Source organism: Heptranchias perlo, chromosome 10 (assembly GCF_035084215.1).
Source record: "Heptranchias perlo isolate sHepPer1 chromosome 10, sHepPer1.hap1, whole genome shotgun sequence".
Classification (NCBI taxonomy): Eukaryota; Metazoa; Chordata; class Chondrichthyes; order Hexanchiformes; family Hexanchidae; genus Heptranchias; species Heptranchias perlo.
Genome location: NC_090334.1, coordinates 66,203,053 through 66,230,792, shown reverse-complemented (window position 1 = coordinate 66,230,792; position 27,740 = coordinate 66,203,053).

The following is a 27,740-nucleotide window of genomic DNA, read 5'->3' as shown; positions in this document are numbered from 1 at the left end:
CAGTTAAATTTAAATCAGGCTCCCAATCGCACTGTGGGAGCCTGATTTAAATATGTTACTGAAGTGCCCTGTCTCTCGACTTAAGCAGACGGGACACTCGCACGGCACACTACCCGCTGCCGTAAAAATGGGGCCTGTTACACGTTTTGCCTTTTTAAATATTTCCCCCCAGCCCCTGACCTCCCGCATATTGTGGCGGGGTTAATATTGAGGCCATTGACTTCAATGGAGAGTAAAATCAGACGGGTTGTAAAACCAACATTGCACCCGATCTCGACAGTTTCCCGACGGGCGGGTTAGGTTACAATTGACCCCATATCTTAGTTTCAAATAAGAATGCACCATGATCGGCGGCATTCTGCCTTTTTTAGGGATCACGGCAGCACAAGAGTACAGTGATGACAAATCAGTCCCGGCGAAATTCAATAATGCTTTTTCTCCTGTTTTTTTTTGAAAAGATCGGATGTGTTTATGCTAGCAGTGTGGGCTCAACGCTGTTTTTGTGCCAATGTAAAGCTGCAAGTATAAACCGGGTCCAAATAAGTCATATCATTTGCCTTGCACAGCGACTGTAAATTGCCACAGAGCTCTGCTGTCTTCTGGTGCAGCACAAAGATTGAGAAACTAGCACTAGCTGGCAGGGAGGCAGGGAGCTTTAGAATTAGTGTTCCATTTGAATGTCACATTAATCCTTCCTGAAATAAACGCATTAAAAGAAATGGTCAATTCTCCTAATAATTTACACTTCACTGCAAATATTTTTCAATTCTAAATTTGGTGCTTGTCTCCACTCAAGCAGTTGTGAGTAAATTCAGAAGGAAATAAAGTTGGAAGGAGAGCTGGAAAATATTCGAAAATTAAAGAAAGTTGGATCTGTCAATCAAAATAAATCATGTCAAGGCACTGCATTGATGTCATGGCCTTTACCAAGAGTAACTTCTCGTTAATAAGGAGATACTGTCACACGTGCCTTAGGAGTATTTGCTGCTTCTTCAGAAATAATTACTGCAGTAATATGAATTGAACACCAAGGGACAGTCAGTAAATTATTTCTGATAAAGCTCCTCATGCAAATTTGTTTCCTCTTCCTCAAAGCTGAGACTGCAGAAGCAGTAGTGGATTTATGGTCCAGTAATTCCCAGGCAGACGGATCAATAAGCAAGACACAGGACACAGCCCTTCCTTGATAACTCTGTGCCTTCAATAAATCACAAGATGCTACAGAAAGACATTGGCATCATTCATTTTGCAACTGCCCTCCGATATCATTAAGTACTGTCCTTAGGTAGCAAGATATTTCACAGTCTAATGCGGAACTAACTGGATCTGTATTCTTTTATGTAATATAACAGATATGTGCATAGCACATTGAATTGAAATTTGCCTCTAAGAAAAGTGCATAATTTAAATGTAAGCAAAAATCAATTCAATGCTTAATTCTATACAGTGTTCATGCCACTGTGGCAATAAATTAATGGGTTGGTTGTGAGGAATCTACGCAATGTCAGTACAGGCACAGAGATCATTTGGATGTTTGGATAATATAATGACAAATAGCTGAAGGGATCACTTAAAAAGTGATAGCTTCCACAATATGACTCACATTACAAGCCACTAATGGCAAGCAAGGGCAGCCATTTTAGGATGCTCAATATCATTAGGAGTTCCAAATGCTTAAGGTACTGCAGAACCTTTCTACATTATTCTGTTACTATTACTGTGTTGTAAAACTGAAATGCGTGCACTAAAGCTTAACCCCTTGTTACGTAATCTTTTTGAATTAATAGTGACAATCATTTTATTGTACTGTAAGACACACAAATCAAATTCTAAGTTACACAGGTTGAAGGTAAGCAAAACACATCACTAACATTAATTAGAGTCAGCATTGCTGCAAACTATATAAATCCATAATAGAGCTGATTTGTTTGTTGTAAAAGTTTTTTTTTGTTGTTTTAATACATGCACTATGCTGAGTATTTTATGGATGCTAAGAGAAAAAAATAATTAGTGTGTAGAATATAGAGTGTGCAGGAATGTGTTAGAACCTCGAACTCTAGTCCAATAATTATCCTATCAAAGATATACTGGACATAGAAGGCAGGATTTTCCTGCTGCTTATCGATGCTTTAGCGGCATTAATGGGGCAGGCGAGAGTGGGAAAGTGGGCAAGGATTCCTGCGCGTTTTAAAGCCAAAAAAAATTCCCGCTGGAAGTGCCTGCCAAAATATGAGCAGGTGCATTCAAATTAAGTGATAACAAATGCTCGCAACAACAATATACAGCTGACGTCTGATATTACTAAGGTGATAATGATGGAAACTGTGACATATAGGCCCCGATATTAATGGGGAGGCGGGGAGGGTGCAGGGGAGAGTGCGGTAGTGTGTGTAGAACCAGGCAAGGCCGGGGACATGGAGACCCTGCTGATCCTAATGGCAGGGCCTCATTTAAATAATCTCCTGCTGATTCCCGGCCTCATCGATGCCTGATTGGTATTTGTAAAATTATAAACAGGTGGGAATGGGGTCGGGAATGGGGTCGGGTTTCTCAATCCCGATATCTTATCCTGATATTCCAAAGCACTTCATTCTTAGATGATCACCAATTTTGGTCTGATCCATAACCTCCCCATGAAATTTGGGCTGGGAATACACATTGGACTCCTTTACTAATTGTATCCAGCAAAGCCTAGAAAGACCCCAGAAAAGGCCAGCTGGGGTACATGTACATCCCATTGCATACATGCCAACCAAAAAAATCTAACAAAGGCTGACAGTACTGAATTACTCATCCGTAAACACATCAAATTGTACAGCTCCTCCAGAAGAAAATGTATCTATATGTAAACTCATGAAAACTTAATAAAAATGATGGGAAACAAAGCTGTCTATTGTAGTCACAGTTTATCTGTTTTGTATTTGTTTCTTTATATTTTAGCTAGCTTCTCCCCCTTTCCTTTTTTGTTCCCTCCAGGAACCCTCTTTGAAGTGCAGTGCCAATTAGTGATGCGTTTTGAAGCCACCGATATTTTTACGTCATTTTACAGGAAGCACCAGTGATACAAATGGGTGCGATACTGAAGGACAGATTTTTCTTTTATTTTAGCTCTTTTTAATCCAACTTATATCTGCAAAATCAATGACTAACCATTTCAGGAATGTTGAAAGTGTTTTGCAGCAACCTTGAGTTGTGGAATCTTTCCCCACGTCCCTTAATCGCCAGGGTGAATGGTTAGTTCAGCTGACTTACTAACGTAGTGTACTAAGGGGAACCTTGGGGAACCCCACCTGTGCTGCTTGAAGGCATATTGCCATCAAAGGCTAAAACCAGAAAGCAAATGTCCATGTATTCTTCACTTAGAATCTTAGTTAGAGAGGCTGTGGTCATGACATTCCCTCACACTCTACGGAACCATGAGGTAGCTATAGCCTCAAGATTATTGTCCGGCAATCAAAACTCTGCTAAAATAAATTTGTAAAAATAATATATTAGATACAGATGAGCTAATTGAATCCTCTGACTTGTGAGTTCCGCAATTCAAAAATCTTCTTTAAAAAATGCTCCTCCCATCTCAAAATTCTATCAGCGACAGAATGTGCAGCCACTAACATGGGAGTGATGCCATTTGCTTTTTTGAGAATGTGGTTTGGATGCAGATCCATGCAATTGGTGACCTACATCTCTCTCTTGATTGATCAGCAATGCCATAGCAATGTAGAAAAACACTTCAAGCAGTTCCTGAATATTGCTAAACGCAACATATAAAAATGTATTTATCAAAGGCAGTCTTAGGTTTGTTGCATTCTTGAGCACGAGCAGATTTTGCTCATTACTTGAAAAGGAGACACCTGTGAATTTCTCTGTAAGAAACAACACATAAAAATGGTAACAATATTTGTCAACTACATAACATTTGGTTAAGAGGTTAACTGCACTCTGTGTACCTGGACCAGATGTGGGCCTGGATTTTTCTTTGAATGACTTCCCATTTTTGTGAGCAAAATGGGTTCTCAAGGGCGACAGCCTCAAATCAGCCACAGAGAAATCTGCACCTGAATTATCCTCCCAAAAAATCACCACCGGGATCCCGATCCGCTTCTTGTGAATAGGGTCAAGGGGTCATGGCTAACCCCACCAATTCATTTTCCCCAGTCTCTGTCCAAAACTGTCCTGCATAGAAAACGAGCGTCCTGGGAAGGCAATTAGAGGAGAGAGAGTTGGAGAGGTGGAGAGGTCTATGGGGGGAAGACCAGAGCATAGGGCCTAGACAACTGAAGGCACGGCCGCCAATGGTAGAGTGAAGGAAGTGGGTTGATGCACATGTGGCCAGTGTTGGAACAAATTGCAGGAGTGCAATTCTGCTTGTAATTATATTTAGAGGTATATGATCAGAGCTATAGGTTACACAATGGATTTACCACTGTAGCAATTTAACTCCATTATGACGTTCTAATTGGAAGCTAAAATTGGCTTTGCAGAGTCTAGCACAGTAGCACAGTACATTGATGCTCCAACACACTATGCCATCAAGTAACCTCCTCCAACCCTACAACCATCCGGGATCTCTGTGCTCCTCCAATTCTGGCCTCATTCGCATCATCGATTTTAATCGCTCCACCATTGGCAGCCGTGCCTTCAACTGCTTGGGCCCCAAGTTCAGGAAATATTAGGACAGGTGACCATAAGCTTGGTCAAAGAGGTAGGTTTTAAGGACAATGATGTAGCTCGGTGTCAAATTTTGTTTGATAATCACTGCTGTGAAACACTTTGGGATGTTTTACTACGTTAAAGGTATCAAGTTGTTGTTGTTACATGGCTCGGAGTCAAAGTTTGTTTGATAATCGCTCCTGTGAATTGCCTTGGGACGTTTTACTAAGTTAAAGGTGCTATATAAATGCAAGTTGTTGTATGTTTTTGCCTCCAGTTCCCCATAAAGATTGGGTCCTGATCATATCAACAGGAGAAGGTGCAGCACTAAAACCAAGTGCTCTTGGCTGTGGTTAGACAGGTAGAGGCCTGGGAACAATTTAGGGGTTGGTGCATTAGGTAGCTCTAGAGAACCAAGTAACTAGAAGTAAAACTTCCAAGAAGATAAAGCTCTGTGAAATTTCTCATCTGTTCCAATGATAATTGAGCAAAGAAATCCAGCATATTCGTCTAGTATTTTAGTCCCGATAATTCAAAAGGGATGTTGGGCCTAATGATCTTTTCCTATCCTTAAAAATTCTTCTGCTCTTGTTCAACCCCAAGTCATTACTTTCCACAGATAACAGGTAAGCAGCAATATTTACAGGAAATCCGGGAAAGCAGCCTATGCTTTTCCATGCGGATCGCAGTGTTACTGTAAATATTTCATATACCCAGCTTACATTGACAAAAATATTTTGTTCTTATGTTGTTGTACCAGGACTAAATTGGATGGTATAATGTCCACCATATTGATGAAGTCGCTTCAAGAAGGTTGAAGGATCATTGCATCCTGTTCAGCTGTTATGTAGGTAATCCTCATACTAAGCTTAATATTTTTTCATTTGTTCTAAGTATGTGGGCGACATTGGCAAGGTTGCATTTATTGCTCATTCCTCATGGCCGTGGTGATTGTTTTTAAACTAAATGGCTTGCTAAGCCACTTCAGAGGGCATTGTGGGTCAAACATGTTGCCAGAGACAACAGGATTGAACCAGTGAGTGCAGAACAGCATGGTGTGAAATATACACCCTTCACAAGTTTAAAGCCTTTATTAATATATTTCTACAAAAGACAAACACAAATGCACTCCCAGATGTTACAAAGCAATACAATGAACACAGGGCTAAAGTACCATCCATACAAACTACCTCCAGCAAATGCAGATAATTATAGCATACTAGATAAATGACTGGAGCATTCCAATAGTACAAAATTTCACAGTAACATGCAAGGACTACATTTATATAAGTAGTGCGATTAGAAAGATGTTGAAACTCAAATGTACATATTAGAAATATTATAGTTTAAAGCAGTGAAATGTTAGTGTTCACCCTGTACCTTATAATGATCAATCCAAATATTGGCAAGAGGAATTTTGCAGATATTAGAAAGGAGAAATTGTGTGTGTTTTAGAAGCTTTAGGGGATATCCGATACCAAAAAGGTTTTGGACTTTGGATTTTTTTCATAGTTATTATAGCCATAACTTAAAAGCCAAGGAGAAGAATGCTGTTTCTTGCCAGACAAAACATTAATTACATCAGTCTAGGCCTCATCTCCATTGAAACCACTTTCCCACATTCTTTGAACAGTACAATATTCACACAGGAAACATTTAAAAATGATCCAGTGTGGAATAATGTATTTTTTTCCTGTTCAATTAACCTCTACCATTCAACAAAGGAAGCTGCAGAGACAGGAGTTAAAGGCTTAAGGAGAGTCTTAGGGTTAATTGCCAATTACCTTTGATGTCACATCACAATCACAGTAAATGAACATGGACCAAATTTTTATCCATTTTTGTTTTAATCCTGTGTTATGATTTCATCCATCAGAAAGTGGAATAAAGTGGTAAGTGATGCCTTAACACCCATCCCCAGAAGAAGTTGTTAAGCTGAAAACAAACTTAGCTACTCTTATTATTTACTTTTTAGTGTTCAATTATGTAATGCTGCTATTAATTACAATGGTAGGTACACTACCTGGACTTTGGAGACTGAGGTTTCTCAAATTTGTTTTGGGTGATGGTTTTTTGCATAGGAATTAATTATGAGTGGATTATCCAAGTAATGGAAATGTTTAAAATAGGAAATTCTAGATCACAAAAGATGTAATTGTATCCGAGGAAGAGCCAGAGTAACTGTAAAATTGAGACTCGGTTACAAATCCTTGTGTTTTGCTTCAGTTTCTTAGAATCATAGAATCTTACAGCATAGAAGGAGGGCATTCGGCCCATTGTGCCTGTGCCGGCTCCAACATTGGCATGGATTGTATTTTGTTTAGCTGCAAGAGTCAAAGGCTTTCAAATAGTAAAAACCAAGAAAATACCAGCGTAACTGAGCAGAACACTGGAAGAACTTAAACTGTTGGCTTTAGGTTCTGCCTCTTCCCGACTGAATGCTGGTGGAACTTTGGTCAACCAGGCATACTTCTGCTCCCAGATCTAACCATTCTGAACAGCAATCCAGAATGCCACAATTGTACTGTGATCTCCCCCCACCCCCCGAGGCTCAATCTCTTCCCTAAGCATCAATAGGCATTTGTCAATTGGAGCGAGTGATGTTCAGACTCCACCTAAGGCTGAACAAGTGTTTGAACATTGCTGTTGGAGGCCTGTACAATGAGATGCTCTTCCTCACCAGTGCCATAACACAACCAAATGGAGGGAGGGACATACTAGAGTAAAGATGCTCCTGCAAATACTTTGTAAGTAAAATGTGCGATAACTGATGTTATTTGTAAAGCCTCCCTTGCACCGGGTTCCCAAATCTCCCCCCGATCGCATCCTGAAGCCCCCCCACCGCTTAAATGCCTGCCAGGACCAATCCCACAGTTCCCTGGCTGCGGCCCCCTGTGGCCGAATTCACACTCCCGTCCGTCGGCCAGGTTGTGGATCTGGCTGGGTTCGGGCAGGAGTCGGAAAAAATTGATGGAAAGATCGGCCCGGCCTCCACGTCCCCGCACTCCCTGGGTACACCGTCCGCTTCAGAGCTGACGCGTACCATAACTGCATCTGCCACACCTCCTCTCCCCCTATTTAAAATCGGGCCCGTTGTGTCTGCATCTATAATTGTGGTGTTGCCGTCACAAGTTGGACCTGCAGCATGCTCCTAGCCATGTAGAAGGTGCCATTAATAGAATAGAGGGTGATAATAAAGAAAAAGTCGTAACCTGCAGTTAAAAGGCCTGCAATTATTTTGCAAATTGGGCTCCAGTCTTAAAAGCAACAAAAGAGACCGAATGACTGTAAAATATCTGATAAAAAGCAGCATTGGAGCCCTGAGCACAAATAAAAGGACAATAATAACCAGTGCAGCCACCGGCTCCTCAATGATTCTGTGATACTAATTGGAGTTGAGTTTCCCTGCAAAGCATCGGTCGGACTGTAGCATTAACCTTGTTTTCATCGGTTGCAGTAATTGCAGGACTAGCACAGGTGATCTTTGGTTTTCTTGGTGCAATTTTTTTATGGATTTTCTCTGACAGGAAAATGGTTGATTAAATGAAAAAAATGAGATAAAAAATTCTTACACATAATCGTCTCAATCATTTCATCAAAGTAGGACAGCAGAACGCTAAAACAAATTGATTTCAGCAGAGCTGGAAGTTGTTCTCCAGCTGTTATGGAATATCTCTTTATTTACCAAAGGAAAGAAAATGATGGCATGAGAGCACACCTCTTTTATATCCATTTAAAGATAAGTAATACCTTTTAGTATACTGTGAGCTGTTTTACAGGAGACAGCAATCATAATCAGCCATGATTGTGTCCCTCGGCGACATCATCCGAAAACACAATGTCAGATTTCATATGTACGCAGACAACACCCAACTCTACCTCACATCCACCTCCCTCAACCCCTCCACTGTCTCTCATTTGTCACACTTGCTTGTCCGACATCCAATACTGGATGATCTAAAATTTCCTCCAACTAAGTATTGGGAAGACTGAAGCCATTGTCTTCGTCCCCCGCTGCAAACTCCATTCCTTCTCCCTGGCCACTGTCTGAGGCAGAACCAAACTGTTCGCAACCTTGGTGTCCTGTTTGATCCTGAGATGAGCTTCCGAACACATACCTGCTCCATCACCAAGGCCACCTACTTCCATCTTCGTAACATTGCCTGTCTCCGCCCATGCCTCAGCTCATTTGCTGCTGAAACCCTCATCCATGCCTTTGTTAACTCTAGACTGGACTATTCCAATGCTCTCCTGGCTGGCCTCCCATCTTCCACCTTCCATAAACTTGAGCTTATCCAAAGCTCTGCTGCCCATATTCTGACTCGCACTAAGCCCCGTTCTCCCATCACCCCTGTGCTCGCTGACCTATATTGTCTCCCAGTCCGGGAACGCCTCAATTTTAAAATTCTCATCCTTGATTTCAAATCCCTCCATGGCCTTGCCCCTCCCTATCTCTGTAACCTCCTCCAACCCCACAACCCTCCGAGATCTCTGTGCTCCTCCAATTCTTGCCTTTTGTGCATCTCTGATTTTAATCGCTCCACCATTGGTGGCCGTGCCTTCAGCTGCATCGGCCTTCAGCTCTGGAATTCCCTCCCTAAACCTCCCTGCCTCCCTACCTTTCTCTCGTTCTTTAAGACAGTCCATAAAACCTACCTCTTTGACTAAGCTTTTGGTCACCTGTCCTAATACCTCCTTATAGAGTCATAGAGAGTCATAGAGTTATACAGCACGGATAGAGGCCCTTCGGCCCATCGTGTCCGTGCCGGCCATCAGCCCTGTCTACTCTAATCCCATATTCCAGCATTTGGTCCGTAGCCTTGTATGCTATGGCATTTCAAGTGCTCATCCAAATGCTTCTTGAATGTTGTGAGGGTTCCTGCCTCCACAACCCTTTCAGGCAGTGAGTTCCAGACTCCAACCACCCTCTGGGTGAAAAAGTTCTTTCTCAAATCCCCTCTAAACCTCCCGCCTTTTACCTTGAATCTTTGTCCCCTTGTTATCGAACCCTCAACGAAGGGAAAAAGCTCCTTAGTATCCATCCTATCTGTGCCCCTCATAATTTTGTACACCTCAATCATGTCCCCCCTCAGCCTCCTCTGCTCCAAGGAAAACAAACCCAATCTTCCCAGTCTCTCTTCATAGCTGAAGCGCTCCAGCCCTGGTAACATCCTGGTGAATCTCCTCTGCACCCTCTCCAAAGCGATCACATCCTTCCTGTAGTGTGGCGACCAGAACTGCACACAGTACTCCAGCTGTGGCCTAACCAGTGTTTTATACAGCTCCATCATAACCTCCTTGCTCTTATATTCTATGCCTCGGCTAATAAAGGCAAGTATCCCATATGCCTTCTTTACCACCTTATCTACCTGTTCCGCCGCCTTCAGGGATCTGTGAACTTGCACACCAAGATCCCTCTGACCCTCTGTCTTGCCTAGGGTCCTCCCATTCATTGTGTATTCCCTTGCCTTGTTAGTCCCTCCAAAGTGCATCACCTCACACTTTTCCGGGTTAAATTCCATTTGCCACTGTTCCGCCCATCTGACCAATCCATCTATATCGTCCTGCAGACTGAGGCTATCCTCCTCGCTATTTACCACCCTACCAATTTTTGTATCATCAGCGAACTTACTGATCATACCTTTTACATTCATATCCAAGTCATTAATGTAGACCACAAACAGCAAGGGACCCAGCACCAATCCCTGTGGTACCCCACTGGCCACAGGCTTCCAGTCACAAAAACAACCTTCGACCATCACCCTCTGCCTTCTGCCACTAAGCCAGTTTTGTATCCAAAGTGCCAAGGCGCCCTGGATTCCATGGGCTCGTGCCTTCTTGACCAGTCTCATGTGGGGGACTTTATCGAAGGCCTTACTGAAATCCATGTATACCACATCCACTGCGTTACCCTCATCCACACGCCTAGTCACCCCCTCAAAAAATTCAATCAAACTATGTGGTTCCGTGTCAAAATTTTATCTGATACCGCTCCTGTGCAGCGCCTTGGGATGTCTTACTATGTTAAAGGTGCTATATTAAATGCAAGTAGGAGTAGTAGTAGTAGTTGTTGTTGTTGTTGCTGCTGCTTTCCATTCAGATTCACTTCAGTCTGCCCATGGAGTGATGTTGTTACCACAATACTGAAGGCACGATGGAGACTGCAGAGGCCACTTTCCAAAATAAGCACGTTGAATTAGTCTGATCAAGGACTTGACTTACTATTAATTCCCTTTTTTGCAATTCCACTATCATAGGGTGGGTTTTAATTTAAAATAAATTTCTGATGTGTGCAAATCATTTCTTGACCTGTATATAAACTAGCAACAAGGCCTTGGTGTTCTGAGTGCTGATCTCATCTGTTAACACACCAGGAATAATAAACTCTACGTTTGTGTTGTCAGATTGGAATGGAGTGTATTCCTTTTGGAGATGACTCATACATGAGAATTTTCAAGGTTTTATCTCGGGTTTCAGAGATTTTCATGATATCCTAGTGATCTCAAGGTAAGGTGACAAGAATCTTATTGAATGTTCTTTTTTCAATTTTCTTCCCTTTTCTCCTAAACTCTTGATGGGGTATGATTTCCTGGGCATCATCAACCCTCTATTACATCACCCAAATCAATCCTCTTCATGTACAAGCATAGACAGTAAGCATCAGGAGTCTATTTGACCATGAAAGGCATCATAGTTCCCACATGACGATCACTGCAGGAGTCACTGGAGCGGGTACCCTCTCATTAGCCCAAGAATAGTGGGGCCGGTCGCAGGGGCCAGTTAGTGCTATGACTGAGGTCAGCACAAAGCTGAGATGGAATGTCAGGCCGTTCTGTCTGTGTAGCTCAGTATGACACACGACAGTGCTTAGAAACTGAAAATGAAAAGAATCACTGTATCATGGAGAATCCAGCAGCAGTCAAGCGACTCACAATACATTTACAATTGATTCGACAAGACCACATGATCCAGTCATTTCAGCGGGCCGATCATCTATATTTTCTATGGCCCTTGAAACCCTTTTCCACTGAATTTCAAAATAATTCTCAGTTCTGAGAAGAACTCTGTGTGTGTGAAGTTTGTAGAATTTGGGGAGGTTCACAATGACAGCTTAAAGTGCATTCACACCACAACTGTAGCAAGGCTGTGAAGCCATTTTGCTTGACACCTATGCTACAATTATAGTGTAAATGCAGGCTGAATCTGGTGTCAGGATCCAACGTGAAACAGGGAGTTTCACTCCATTTGCTTTGGAATCAGTCTGGCCCTCATTCTCCACAATTAGCGAAGCAGTTTTGACTTCACACTGACACTAAACCTGTGGAGTGTGAATGCACTGTTAGTTTTTAAAAAATCTTTAACTTTGCACCCAGAGCGAAGTATAGCTTTTGTGCTGGTTTTATGTGACAGAGAGGGTTGATGCAAAGGTATTTCTAATAAGATGTTTCTCATTGAGTGCTGTAGACTTTTTTCTTCCATTGCTTTCTTTAGTCTTTCTAAACTGAGGAAAACTGTCACATGCAATATTTAAAAAAAAAATGAAAAGAAAATAATTTTAAAATAAATATTACAGGTGGTATCAGTGTGGGATGGGTCTCAATGGGAATACATTTCCATCCATAACCAGAGATTATTAGAATTTCGAAGTTGCTGGGTCAAAATCCTGGAACTCCCTACTTAACAGTATTGTGGGAGCACCTTCACCGCATAGACTGCAGTGGTTCAAGAAGAAGGCCCACTGCCACCTTCTCGAGGGCAACTAGGGATGGGCAATAAACGCTGGCCTTGCTAGCGATGCCCATATCCTCGGAATGAATTAAAAATTTCCCTGGTACTGGGAATAATATGAGCAACATGCTGATGCAATTTGCATAATTCCCACTTCATTAAGAGTTTTATTATTGCAGTGACGCTGTAACTAATAAAGTTGAACGGTTGTTCAAAAAAAGGCAAGCTGTGTGCAGAGTAACTATTAAAAGTGAACTCCAAAGTCTTTTGTTTTGTAATCCTTAAAAGGCTGTGCTGCTTATACATTTCTACAATTGCCCGTGGTTGAATCCCTCATGACATCCCAGCTTCATTGCCACATCGTGAGAGTTTCAATCCAGTCTCAGTTGTATTTAAGCCAACTCAAGCCAATTGTATTCGCGCCAGACAAGTGCCAGGCAATGACTATCTCCAACAAGAGAGAATCTAACCATCTCCCTTTGACATTCAACGACATTACCATTGCGAATCCCCCACCATCAACATCCATTGATCAGAAACTTAACTGGACCAGCCACATAAATATTCTGGCTACAAGAGCAGGTCAGAGGCTGGGTATTCTGCGGTGAGTGACTCACCTCCTGACTCCCCAAAGCCTTTCCACCATCTACAAGGCACAAGTCAGGAGTGTGATGGAATACTCTCCACTTGCCTGCATGAGTGCAGCTCCAACAACACTCATGAAGCTCAACACCATCCAGGCCAAAGCAGCCCACTTGATTGGCACCCCATCCACCACCATAAACATTCGTTCCCTCTACCACCGGCGCACCGTGGCTGCAGTGCGTACCATCTACAAGATGCACTGCAGCAACTCACCAAGGCTTCTTTGACAGCAACTCCCAAACCCAAGACCTCTACCATCTAGAAGGACAAGGGCAGCAGGCGCATGGGAACACCACCACCTGCACATTCCCCTCCAAGTCACACACCATCCTGACTTGGAAATATATTGCTGTTCCTACCTAACAGCACATTGGGAGAATTTTCACCACACGGACTGCAGCGGTTCAAGAAGGTGGCTCACCACCACCTTCTCAAGGGCAATTAGGAATGGGCAAAAAATGCTGGCCTTGCCAGCGACGCCCACATCCCATGAATGAATAAAAAAAAATTGGAAATGTTGTTTACCTAATTTGTTTTTAGCCATTTATTCAATTATAATTAAATAAACTATAAATTTTGTGCTGAAACCCAAACTTAACTCCAACTTTACTATTAGGTTCAACCGTGGGAGGATTGCAACAGGTAATAGCTCTTTACTAACCTCACTTGATTGTTGTCCGTGGCTTCTGTAAACCAAGCTTCCCCTTGTAGTTGCCTTGTGCCAGGCCTTTTTATTGCCATCTGGAATCACCGCAATGACTTCTATCCAACATCTGCCCTTTGCATTCCCAATAGCCTCAGTTGGTACTTTCCCTGGAGCAGGCCTTGATGACAACTTCCCTTAAGAGGTCCCTCACCAATTTCCTCCCTATGACATTGTCAAAGTACAAGATTTCCTCCTAACAGCTTTCCTGGGACCAAGTTTCTTTTCTTGACCGCTGTTCTCCAACCAAACCTTCTTATTTAACCATGGTTTTCAATCAATACAAACCTCTTGTTAGCCAACATGAGTTCAGATTGCTTGTACTCCCTGAGCCCTGAGTAGTAAGGATATGACACAATGATTTCTTTTTTAACAATATAGCAAACATTTTCTAAAAAAATTGAAATGTCAATGACAATAATATTTCAACTGCTGTAATTTTTTTCTGGAAACTTAACTGTACTTCTAGAAACAAATGGTACAGTTCTGGCCACCAGAATCAAATTTCTGTATCTGAATTAAATCTTTTTTTTTTATTTTTCCCAATAGTAGAAAAGAACAGACAATATGAAATAGGTTTTTACATCTTGTCATAACTGATTTGTTACCAGCCATGAGATTCCTACTGAGTAGGCAATAGTACAAGTGTCAATGATCCCTGGAAGTCTTGAAATACAAGAGTCTTGGATTTTACATCATAACCAATCTTGTTACTTCATCTACAATGTGTATTGTGAAATATTACTTGTCTCATGATGGCACCTCACAACACACAAGGCAGCAATTGGAAATGACTTTGTTAGATGTTACGTTTCTGCTTTTATCAAAGGTTTAGAGTACTTGTAAAATGATTTGTTTTGTCGATCTCCCATAAATTTGTGGACATTCTTGTAAGATAGTCACTGAATCCAAGTAGTATACTTAGCGCAAAGCTCTCAAAATGTAACAATCTAGTGGTGTGAGACCACTTGGAGGGGCCCCATACTTCATTTCTGATAAAAGTCAGGGGTCAACATGATTGTATAACATCAAAGAAAATATGAAATGTAGAGCCATTTGTTCTAGGATACAAGTAGCACTGAGCTAGTAAATTGCAATCCCACTTATTAAGACATTCTTGTGTATAATCCACTCTGCACAATATTGTATGAGCTCTTCCTTTTAACTGTTGCCAATGGAAATCTTAGTGGTTTGCTCCCTGGCCTCATCTGCAGACTAAAGGCGACTTACATATTTCTCTGCGGGGCATCTGGAATTCTTAGTAGAGCTACTGAACCCTATCTTCAGAACCCTAAATTGGTCAGCCCAGTAATAACATTTCTAATTGGAACAAGGCATTGACAATTTTCAGTACAAAGAGCTGAAACATTGGAAGCAATATCTACCCACCCCTAGGAATTTAAATCTTCTGATGAGTAGCACTTTTTTCAAAAATATGTAGGGAACTAAGCAATTTTGAAAAATTACCTTAAATTACTTCTAATTTATTTTGTTTCTTTTAAAGCAAGCTCTGTTTCAAGGATTCGCTACGTATCCCACCAATTATATTTTGCTTGAGAGCAGCTTGATTGCAAAAGAGTCAAATCATTGCAGAAAATGCACATGGGGGAGCTTTTTTTGCAGTCAAGAAAACAAATATTTTTTGCACATTTAAAGACTGCAAAAAAAATCTGTCAATATATATATTCAAAATAATATTCAAATTAGATGATGCACAGCACCAGCTGTTTCTTAGACTAACACTTGCCCACAGACTTTCTATGAGCTTTTGCATGGCAAAATTACATGGTAAATTAGAGATCCAAAAAGCTCAGCGCCCTCTCCCGGGCATCTGGGACCTGTGTGAACAGGGCAAGCAGATTGAAGCATCATTAATAACAGCGCAGTCAGAACCAGGAAGTGTAAGTCGGAATAGTGAATTCAATGTCAAATCAGGTACAGCAAGCAAAATAAAGAGAGGGGAAGAAAGATTGAATTAAGAGACAGAGATAATAGAGACAGAAAGAAAAAGTAGGAAAAAAATGTATTTGCATGTTTTTTAACGCCAACAATAATTAAAATCTGAAAGAATGAAATTCCACACTTGCAAAAGTAAATTTTCAGTTCCCGAGAGGTTGTTTGGCAGTAATTAAGACTTACCGTGCTGTTAAAAGACTTAGACTTGAAATGACTTGACTTAACTTGTTTTGGCAAGTTTAGTTTGCATCTATCAGGTAAGTACAGGAACTTCACGCCATTGGGAGACAGACAGCGAGATCTCGTTTTCGCTCAGCTTTTGGAGGAGCATCGCATCTCGTACAGCAACTTCTGGATTTAACTGCCCATGTGTGGGCGCCAGAAGTTGCTGCCTGATTTGCACATGAATAACGGTGAGCACTGTTAGTCTCACCATTAAAGGCAAACCAAGCCAAGTCAACACCGCAAATTCTTCCTCAGGTATTGTTCTGTGATTTATAAATGCGAAGGGTTCGAGGATTTCATTTCCACATTCACCTGAGGAAGGAGGAAGCTTGTGAATTTCAAATAAAATTGTTGGACGATAACTTGGTGTTGTAAAATTGTTTACAACCGTGCTAAATGGGATAGATTCAGAACAGATGTCGCAGCTCAAAACTGGGCATCCATGAGGCGCTGTGGGCCATCAGCAGCAACAGAATTGTATTCCAGCACAATCTGTAACCTCATGGCCCGACATATTCCTCACTCTACCATTAACAACAAGCCAGGGGATCAACCCTGGTTCAATGAAGAGTGTAGAAGAGCATGCCAGGAGCAGCACTAGGAGTACAGAAAAATGAGGTGCCAATCTGGTGAAGCTACAACTCAGGACTACATGCATGCTAAACAGCGGAAGCTACAAGCTATAGACAGAGCTAAGGGATTCCACAACCAACGGATCAGATCAAAGCTCTGCAGTCCTGCCACATCCAGTCGTGAATGGTGGTGGACAATTAAACAACTAACGGGAGGAGGAGGCTCTGCAAACATCCCCATCCTCAATGATGGCGGAGTCCAGCACGTGAGTGCAAAAGACAAGGCTGAAGCATTTGCAACCATCTTCAGCCAGAAGTGCCGAGTGGATGATCCATCTCGGCCTCCTCACGATATCCCCACCATCACAGAAGCCAGTCTTCAGCCAATTCGATTCACTCCACGTGATATCAAGAAACGGCTAAGTGCACTGGATACAGCAAAGGCTATGGGCCCCGACAACATCCTGGCTGTAGTGCTGAAGTCTTGTGCTCCAGAACTAGCCGTGCCTCTAGCCAAGCTGTTCCAGTACAGCTACAACACTGGCATCTACCCGACAATGTGGAAAATTGCCCAGGAATGTCCTGTCCACAAAAGCAGGACAAATCCAATCCAGCCAATTACCGCCCAATCAGTCCACTCACCGGAAGGTGACGTCGACAGTGCTATCAGGCGGCACTTACTCACCAATAACCTGCTCACCGATGCTCAGTTTGGGTTCTGCCAGGACCACTCGGCTCCAGACCTCATTACAGCCTTGGTCCAAACATGGACAAAAGAGCTGAATTCAAGAGGTGAGGTGAGAGTGACTGCCCTTGACATCAACGCAGCATTTGACCAGGTGTGGTACCAAGGAGTCCTTGTTAAATTGAAGTCAATGGGAATCAGGGGGAAAACTCTCCAATGGCTGGAGTCATACCTAGCACAAAGGAAGATGGTAGTGGTTGTTGGAGGCCAATCATCTCAGCCCCAGGACATTGCTGCAGGAGTTCCTCAGGGCAGTGTCCTAGGCCCAACCATCTTCAGCTGCTTCATCAATGACCTTCCCTCCATCATAAGGTCAGAAATGGGGATGTTCACTGATGATTGCACAGTGTTCAGTTCCATTCGCAACTCCTCAGATAATGAAGCAGTCCGTGCCCACATGCAGCAAGACCTGGACAACATCCAGGCTTGGGCTCATAAGTGGCAAGTAACATTCGAGCCAGACAAGTGCCAGGCAATGACCATCTCCAACAAGAGAGTGTATAACCACGTCCCCTTGACATTCAACGGCATTACCATCACTAAATCCCCTACCATCAACATCCTGGGGGTCACCATTGACCAGAAACTTAACTGGACCAGCCATATAAATACTGTGGCTACAAGAGCAGGTCAGAGACTGGGTATTCTGTGGCGAGTGACTCACCTCCTGACTCCCCAAAGCCTTTCCACCATCTACAAGGCACAAGTCAGGAGTGTGATGGAATACTCTCCAATTGTCTGGATGAGTGCAGCTCCAACAATACTCAAGAAGCTCAACACCATCCAGGACAAAGCAGCCCGCTTGATTGGCACCCCATCCACCACCCTGAACATTCACTCCCTTCACCACCGGCACACTGTGGCTGCAGTGTGTACCATCCACAGGATGCACTGCAGCAACTCGCCAAGGCTTCTTCAACAGCACCTCCCAAACCCGCGACCTCTACCACCTAGAAGGACAAGAGCAGCAGGTACATGGGAACAACACCACCTGCACGTTCCCCTCCAAGTCACACACCATCCTGACTTGGAAATATATCGCCGTTCCTTCATCGTCGCTGGGTCAAAATCCTGGAACTCCCTACCTAACAGCACTGTGGGAGAACCTTCACCACACGGACTGCAGCGGTTCAAGGCGGCTCACCACCACCTTCTCAAGGGCAATTAGGGATGGGCAATAAATGCCGGCATCACCAGCGTCGCCCACAGCCCATGAATGAATAAAAAAAATATTTATCAGTCTTTATTTAAAGACAACTTTCCTGATATATCTATTCTAAGTTTATTTTTCACTCATTTCTATGTGTGTTTTCTGATTCTATTTTTTGGCTTACTTTGAATAATTTTCGTTTACTTTATCTATACCATTTAATATTTTATATGCTTTAAAATTCCCCTGCTTTCTTTCTATACCATGAAGCTTAATTTCTGTAATCTTTCTCAGAGCTCTTCCACTTGGGTTCAGACTTGTTGCTGTTATCTGTTCCTTTTCAGATGCAACTAAAAATAATGTTGGGATCTGAGGAGCAAAACTTAACATTGTATTCAAGATGTGGACTGGAGAGTTGATTTTCAATAAAGCCTTAGCATTAACATTTGTACACTTATATTCTACTGTTCTGATTCTAGACCCTAGCACACTATTAACGTCTTTAACTGTATTCATCTTTAAGGTGTTTTATGCCCTTCTGATATCCCTTTTAACCTGTTTTAGTAAAGGCTTATTTCCGCTCAAAGGTTTCTCTCTCAATTTTTTCGCTAGGGGATGTATTGGAACCCTTTGATGGTTGTAGTTGTGCAATCACTCACTCGATATCACATCAACCATGTTAATCACTACCCTTTTGTTGAAAATCGCTACTAATGTCTTGTGCAAGGAGCATTGTCAGGATGATAGCATATAGCTTTGCGTCTACAATTGTCCAGATGGTGAGCTTCTACTTTCAACTATGCTACTGTGGGAAATTGCCAAGTCCATAAACCAGGAACCTCCCAGGAAGAAGAGATAAAACACAATAGAACTCATAGTTCCCTTAAGTAGTCCTATTTTAATAGGGCCCTTTCATTTGACATAACTCTGCCTCTTAATGGCATTACCTTGTATGCTTTCATTGGAGAGCAAGAAAAAGAAGAACAACAACTTGCATTTATATAGTGCCTTTAATGTAATAAAACGTCCCAAGGCACTTCACAGGAGTGTTAGCAAACAAAATTTGACACCAAGCCACATAAGGAGATATTAGGACAGGTAACCAAAAGTTTGGTCAAAGAGGTAGGTTTCAAGGAGCATCTTGAAGGAGGAGAGAGAGGTAGAGAGGCGGAGAGATTTAGGGAGGGAATTTCAGAGCTTAGGGCCGAGGCAGCATAAGGCACAGCCGCCAATGGTGGAGCAATTAAAATTGGGGACGCGCAAGGAGCCAGAATTGGAGGAGCACAGAGATCTTGGAGGGTTGTAGGGCTGGAGGAGGCTACAGAGATAGAACATAAGAACATAAGAAATAGAAGCAGAAGTAGGCAATCGGCCCCTCGAGCCTGCTCCGCCATTCAATAAGATCATGGCTGATCTGATCCTAACCTCAAATCTAAAGAACACAAGAAGTAGGAGCAGGACCCGGCCACTCAGCCCCTGGGCCCTCTCCGCCACCCACAGGGCCTTGACCGATCCGAACTCAGCTGCATGTCCAATTTCCTGCTCGCTCCTCGTAACCCCTAATTCCCTTTACTTCTAGGAAACTGTCTATATCTGTTTTAAATTTATTTAATGATGTAGCTTCCACAGCTTCCTGGGGCAGCAAATTCCACAGACATACTACCCTCTGAGTGAAGAAGTTTCTCCTCATCTCAGTTTTGAAAGAGCAGCCCCTTATTCTAAGATTATGCCCCCTAGTTCTAGTTTCACCCATCCTTGGGAACATCCTTACCGCATCCACCCGATCAAGCCCCTTCACAATCTTATATGTTTCAATAAGATCGCCTCTCATTCTTCTGAACTCAAATGAGTAGAGTCCCAATCTACTCAACCTCTCCTCATATGTCCACCCCCTCATCCCCGGGATTAGCCGAGTGAACCTTCTTTGTACTGCCTCGAGAGCAGGTATGTCTTTTCTTAAGTATGGACACCAAAACTGTATGCAGTATTCCAGATGCGGTCTCACCAATACCTTATATAACTGCAGCAATACCTCCCTGTTTTTATATTCTATCCCCCTAGCAATAAAAGCCAACATTCCGTTGGCCTTCTTGATCACCTGCTGCACCTGCATACTAACTTTTTGATTTTCTTGCACTAGGACCCCCCAGATCCCTTTGTACTGCAGTACTTTCCCGTTTCTCGCCATTAAGATAATAACTTGCTCTCTGATTTTTCCTGCCAAAGTGCATAACCTCACATTTTCCAATATTGTATTGCATCTGCCAAATCTCCGCCCACTCACCCAGCCTGTCTATATCTCCTTGTAGGTTTTTTATGTCCTCCTCACTCCCTACTTTCCCTCCCATCTATGTATCATCTGCAAACTTTGATATGTTACACTCGGTCCCCTCCTCCAAATCGTTAATATAGATTGTAAAGAGTTGGGGACCCAGCACCGACCCCTGCGGAACACCACTGGCTACTGGTTGCCAGTCCGAGAATGAACCGTTTATCCCAACTCTCTGCTTCCTGTTAGATAACCAATCCTCCACCCATGCCAGAATATTACCCCCAATCCAGTGATTCTTTATCTTGAGCAATAATCTTTTATGTGGCACCTTATCGAATGCCTTCTGGAAGTCTAAATACACTACATCCACTGGTTCCCCTTTATCCACCCTGTACGTTATGTCCTCCCTATGTCCTATAGGGAGGGGCGATGCAATGGAGGGATTTGAAAACAAGGATGAGAATTTTAATACTGAGGCATTGCCGGACCCGGAGCCAATGTAGGTCTGAATCACAATCAATCAACATCCTAAAGCAGTGCATACCGTTAATTGAGGTTCAAAGTCACATGGAACAGCAAGTCTGCTGAGGACTGCAGGTGAAAAAGAGTTAAATGCAAATCACCCTCAGGCTGTATTACAAGTATCACTGACACAACTGTACCAACTTATTTCTCTCATTGTGTGAAATCCTTGTGCATCATTAATCTTAAAATTATCACAATGCCAAATACCTTTGCAGGAAACATAATGCTGAAGGAGACTGAAGGCAACTTCAATTTACCACCAGTTAGACATACCTGTGTCACACAATTTGATAAAAATTGACAATTAAAGGTCAGTGGCTCAAAGCCACCTAGTGACATAATAGTTAACCTTTTACTTGTCAAGAACTTCACTGAGGTGTTATGCACTTTCTCCATTTGTTTTCGCAGCAACTCTACTGGCAACTTCATTTTTGGATATTAACATTTTGTGCTGTTTCCATATTTAAAGCAGGTTTTCCCAGAGTAACAACATTTTGGTGTAATATTCAACTTTCCACATAGTACATTTCAGAAACAATATACTTCAATTACTATTCTGTAGAAACCAAAGTTACTTTGATTGATAAATCCAATTGCTTAGATTGGAAATGTTAAATAAAACAAAACACAAAAACAATTCTGTGAGTATAAATTTATTAACAAAACAATGAGCAAAAAGAAATTTCAATTATAGTATCATGTAGATGTAGTTATAGATAAGTGACTTTATTACCCTGTCCACAGCACTCTTGGGTACGAATTTTAAATGTAAATTACAGCTCCCAACCTTTTCTCGGAATCTGAGAACTGACAAATAAGCACTTTCCAGTTTTATCGCGCACTTGTTATCCATAAATGCATTTACTGCCTTTTTTTTGATAACACTGGAATTCTGGCAACAATTTTGGCAACAAAAGCAGTACAATTTCCATTACCACTGTCCATGGAGGCTGGCATTAAAAGGGGCATCAAACCAGCAATCAATAATGGTGACAACTTTCAGCTTTAGTACTATTCTGTCAAAACAAAATGTTATGGCAGTAATGTTAGTTGAGTCAGTTTAGTGTCCATTGTTCTCCGTTGACAGTGAGAGAGTTTGCTGATGTTCTCTGTACATCAAATTGTACTATTTCTCACTCAATTAAGTTCTCCTGTGGTGCTTACAATTCCAGGGCAGAGTTGCATTTATTTTATCACCACAGAGGATAAAATTTGACAGGGTCTCTTGCTGCAGCAAATACTGGCCTACTGCAAGACTGTAGAAAGGGAAAAAGGCTCTATGGAAGAGTAACTGCCACCCAAACAAACCACCCCTGGAGCTATATGTACAGGCCTCGGACAAGTTACTTGCCCAGACAATGGCTTCCATCTGGGCATCATTGGTGCTTTTGGAGAATTATTGTTGTGGTTTTTTTTTTTCACTAGCTAACTGACCATACACTAGAATAAATTGACCCTCTGTAACAACAGCCATGACTGCTGTAATAAAGAGAGGTTCCTTGTTAATTAAATGGCATAAAAAACTTATAGGATCCCATTCATTTATGTTTAATAATAATGAGGTGAGCCTTTTCTAGGAATACCGCATTGGCCTTGAACTTTTAAAGGGCATTTAGAAATGTTTTCCTTTTTTAAAAGCAACCAGAGTTCCTAGTCTCAACTGCTATTCCGTGACCTCTAGCCATTGGTGGGCATTAAGTGAGGACAAGACTGGGATGAGCAGTGCTGCCCTGTTGAGTGAACAGCCTGCCAACACTCACTATCTGGGCTCATACCGTGAGGAATGACCACTTAGGTAAGTGTAGAACTGTAAGTAGCCAATGCTTGCAGAAGGAGAAGAGAAAAGGCAAGGCAAAATTTGCAACAAAAAAAAATGATCAGATTAAATCACCTCCAGGTTCCCCTCCAAGTCACACACCATCCAGACATACAGCACCCTTCCTTCATCGATGCTGGGTCAAAATTCTGGAACTCCCTACTTAACAGCATTGTGGGAGTACCTTCACCATATAGACTGCAGCAGTTCAAGAAGAAGGCCCATCACCACCTTCTCAAGGGAAACTAGGTATGGGCAATAAATGCCAGCCTTGCCAGTGATGCCCACAACCCGAGTATGAATAACACATTTTCAAAAAAAAACTACTATGGCCTGACTCTAATGTAATCAGGAAACAACATAAAGCACATAAAAAAATAGCAACTCCATATAAATTATGTAACCTGTTTGTACGGCTCAGAGAAATTCCCGGTGCCTGCACTGCATATTAGTTTGCATTATGCACAATTAGCACCGGTAAAGAGAATGAGACTGAGTAAAGAGCAAAAACAATTAGAGATATCAGAATCCTCATTCGACCCTCTTGAGAGCAATTACTCCATCTTTTCCGGAGAGCGTCTGTACCGCCGAGGATAAACCGGCTGAATTGACAGATCAAAGTTATTAAATCCTCTGAACACGTTGCCAAAGGCACGGGCACCTGTAATGAACAACTCAAGGCTTTGTGGAAAAAGATTATTCTTTAGCATTTTTAAAGCGAGGTATCTACAGTACACAGGAATACAGCAGGTATACACGTTGGCCGCACGCTTACAAACCAGGCAGCAAAAATTTATAAAAGGTTTTAAACAATCTCATTGCTAGTCACTCAACAGGAGAAAACCGCAGCGGTGCTTCCAATGATTCTTTCATAGTACAGGCAGACTGGCTGTCTGCAAGATGCAGAGGAAATTTATGTATGTAGAATGATGCATAAGTCAACATACAGAACTGTAAGCAGAATGGGTTTTATGAAGGGAACAGCATCCAGAATATAAGTACGGTAAATAAACCTATTACATAACTGGGATTGAGCTGAATAATCAGTTGCCAAAACTGTCTATTTTGTTAATTTTTCTAGTTGACATAATGCTGTGAGACCTAACTCAATATTGTATTCATTAGGTAGAAATATTCAATTATGAACAAAAGAGAAAAAGAAAGAACTTGCATTTACATAGTGCCTTTCATGACCTCAGGACATCCCAAAGCACTTTACAGCCAATGAAGTGTAGTCACTGTTGTAATGTTGGAACAGCAAGTGTTAAAGGCCTTTTAGTGAATCCCATCAACATACACATTGTACTGAATAATTTGTATACATAATTTGAAAACTAGGATTTCTTGGAATGGATTGTTTTCTTGAGAATTCTGTCGTAGCCATTTGCCTTCCAAGTGTAGGGAATGATGAAGCCAAGGACAAATGCAAACAACTGAGCAGGAAGTACAGTTTGAATAACATTTTATTAACTAAACTTTGTTCTGAGCAGTCTCCCCAAAGTTAAATTCAGAGGCTTCAGTTTTGAATGTTTTTTTCCAGTTTGCAGACCCTTTCTCAGCTTACAGTTCATGACTGCCGGCCTTACACTTTGTGAGACCCAATCTGGCAGCCATCTTGGGGTGCCTCCGATGGTGATCTGTAAATTGCCAACATTTTCCGTATAACTTATTGAGCTGTAAAAGCCCAATACTGGAGGATTATTCCAAATGTTCTGCCAAAGCTTTCTGTATCAGTTATTTAGCTGTAAAATTGCTGAGAAAATACCTATTTTTTAAAAAGTCTGAAAGGTCTGCTGGCTCAATATTGCCCCATTGGGCTGGCCCTTGGTGAGACCATGCTGCATAAAAGTTGTTTGCATAGAATTTCTGTGGGGGTTCTTCTGATTTACCACCGTCACTTTGGAAGAGAGTTTCCACCGTTTCTCCATTTATGGCGGAAGATCGGGAAACCTCCCTCCACGACACTTCTACCTCCTTGTTTTAGTTCCACCCGACTGACTCCTGTGTCTAATTCAAAGAGAGAACTTGTCTCGGTAATAAGGCAAAATAATAATAAGGAAGATGCCGAATCACAACACAGTGTATTTGTGCAGAAACCAAACCATATAAGGAGATATTAGGATAGGTGACCAAAAGCTTGGTCAAAGAGGTAGGTTATAAAAAGTGTCTTAAAGGAGGAATGAGAGGTAGTGAGGTGGAGAGGTTTATGAAGGCAATTCCAGAGCTTAGGGCCAAGGCAGCTGAAGGCATGACCGCCAATGGTGGAGCGATTAAAATCGGGGATGCGCAAGAGGCAAGAATTGAAGGAGCGCAGAAATCTCGGAGGGTTGTAGGGCTGGAGGAGGTAACAGAGTTAGCGAGGGGCGAGACCATTGAGAGATTTGAAAATAAGGATGAGAATTTTAAAATCGAAGCATTCCCGGACCGGGAGCCAATGTAGGTCAGCGAGCTCAAGGGTGATGGGTGAACGGGACTTGGTGCGAGTAAGGATACAGGCAGCAGAGTTTTGGATGAGCTCAAGTTTATGGAGGGTGGAAGATGGGAGGCCAGCCAGGAGAGCATTGGAATAGTCTAGTCTAAAGTTAACAAAGGCGTGGATGAGGGTTTCAGCAGCAGATGAACTGAGGCAGGGCGGAGACAGGCGATATTATGGAAGTAGAAGACGGCGGTCTTGGTGATGGAGCGGATATATGGTTGGAAGCTCATCTCAGGGTCAAATAGGACGTCAAGGTTGCAAACAGTCTGGTTCTGCCTCAGACAGTGGCCAGGGAGGAGGCGGATGGAGTCGGTAGCTAGGGAACGGAGTTTGCGGCAGGGACCAAAGACAATGGCCTACCATCTCATTCTTAAGTCCCAGATGGACACTGATATCTTACATTGATCACTTGACTTGTCTAAATCACATTGGAGCCTCTTTGCATCCTCCTCACAGCTCACATTCCACCCCAGCTTTGAGACTGCTAACTTGGAAATGTTACATTTAGTTCCCTCATCCAAATCTTTGATATATATTGTGAATAGCTGGGGCCCAAGCACTGATCCCTGCGGTACCCCACTAGTCACTGCCCGACACCCGGAAAAAGACCCGTTTATTCCTACTCTCTGTTTCCTGTCTGTCAACCAATTCTCAATCCATGCCGGTATATTCCCCCCAATCCCATGTGCTTTAATTTTGCACACTGACCGCTTGTGTGGGACCTTATCAAAAGCCTTCTGAAAATCCAAGTACACCACATCCACTGGTTCTCCCCTATCTATTCTACTAGTTACATCCTCAAAAAACTCCAGTAGATTTGTTAAACATGATTTCCCTTTCATAAACCCATGCTGACTTTGTCCAATCCCGTTAATGCCCTCCAAGTGTTCTGTTATCACATCTTTTAAACTACACTCTAGCATTTTCCCCACTACTGATGTTAGGCTAACTGGTCTGTAATTCCCTGTTTTTTCTCTCCCTCCTTTTTTGAATAGTGGGGTTATATATGCCACCCTCCAATCTGTAGGAACTGTTCCAGAGTCTGTAGAATTTTGGAAGATGATCACCAATGCATCCACTATTTCCAGGGCCACTTCCTTTTGTACTCTGGGATGTAGATTATCAGGCCCTGGGGATTTGTCAGCCTTTAGCCCCATTAATTTCCCTAGCACTATTTTTTTACTAATACTGGTTTCCTTCAGTTCCTCCCTCTCACTAGACCCTTGGTTCCCTAACATTTTTGGGAGGTTATTTGTGTCCTCCTTTGTGAAGACAGAACCAAAGAGGGGCGGGTTAAAATTTCAAAAATTGGAAACTCAACCTGAACCTGCCTCCAACTTACGGTTTTAACAGAGGCGCGTTGGGGGGGGGGAGGGGGTTGGGCGTGAGCCGGGAGCGGGCGACTAACCTGCTGTCCAGAGGTGGGTCCGTACTTTTAATATTTTAATGAGGTGACGTGTCTCAAATTTTACCACAGTTTTAAATTTAATTACTGCGGGCCTGGTTCCCCGGGACTCAGGAAACCCAGCAGCTGAAGGGAGGTGAGAACGGCCGGATCCAGCAAGTAAATGCTTTTCCAGCACTGCTTGTGGGCTAGGAGGAGCAGGAGTGCTTCACCCCCAGCCCCTCAAACTAAACTGCTGCGATCTGCCTTCCTCCCCATGATCCGACACCCCCCACCCCCCCCGATCTTCCCCCAGAACCACGATCTCTTCCGACCTTCCATCCACTATCTCATCCCCGGACTTCCCACTCTCCCCCCCACCCCGGCTTTTCCGATCCCTCCCCCGGCCTTTCCAATCTCCCCCCGAGCTTTCTGATCTTCCCAACCTTTCCGATCTCCCACCCGACCTTTCCGATCTCACCCCAGCCTTTCCGATTTCGCCCCACCCCCCACCCCCGACGTTCTGGTCTCCCCCAGACCTTTGATCCCCCCCTGACCTTTCCGATCTATCAAAGGCTTTTCCGATCTCCCCCTGACCTCCGAACTGTCCCTGGCCTTTCTGATCTCCCCCAGCCTTTCCAATCTCCCCTGGCCTTTCCATCTCCCCCAAACCTCTGATCTCCCCTCAACATTTCCGTTCTCCCCCGACCTTTACGATCTCCCCCGGACCTTTACAATCTCCCAAAGGCTTTTCTGATCTCCCCCTGACCTTTCCAATCTTCTCCCCGGCCTTTTTGATCTCCCCCTGACCTTTGACCTCCCCTGACCTTTCCGATCTTGCCCCCGGCCTTTCCGATCTCCCCCTGGCCTTCACAATCTCCGCCTGGCCTTTA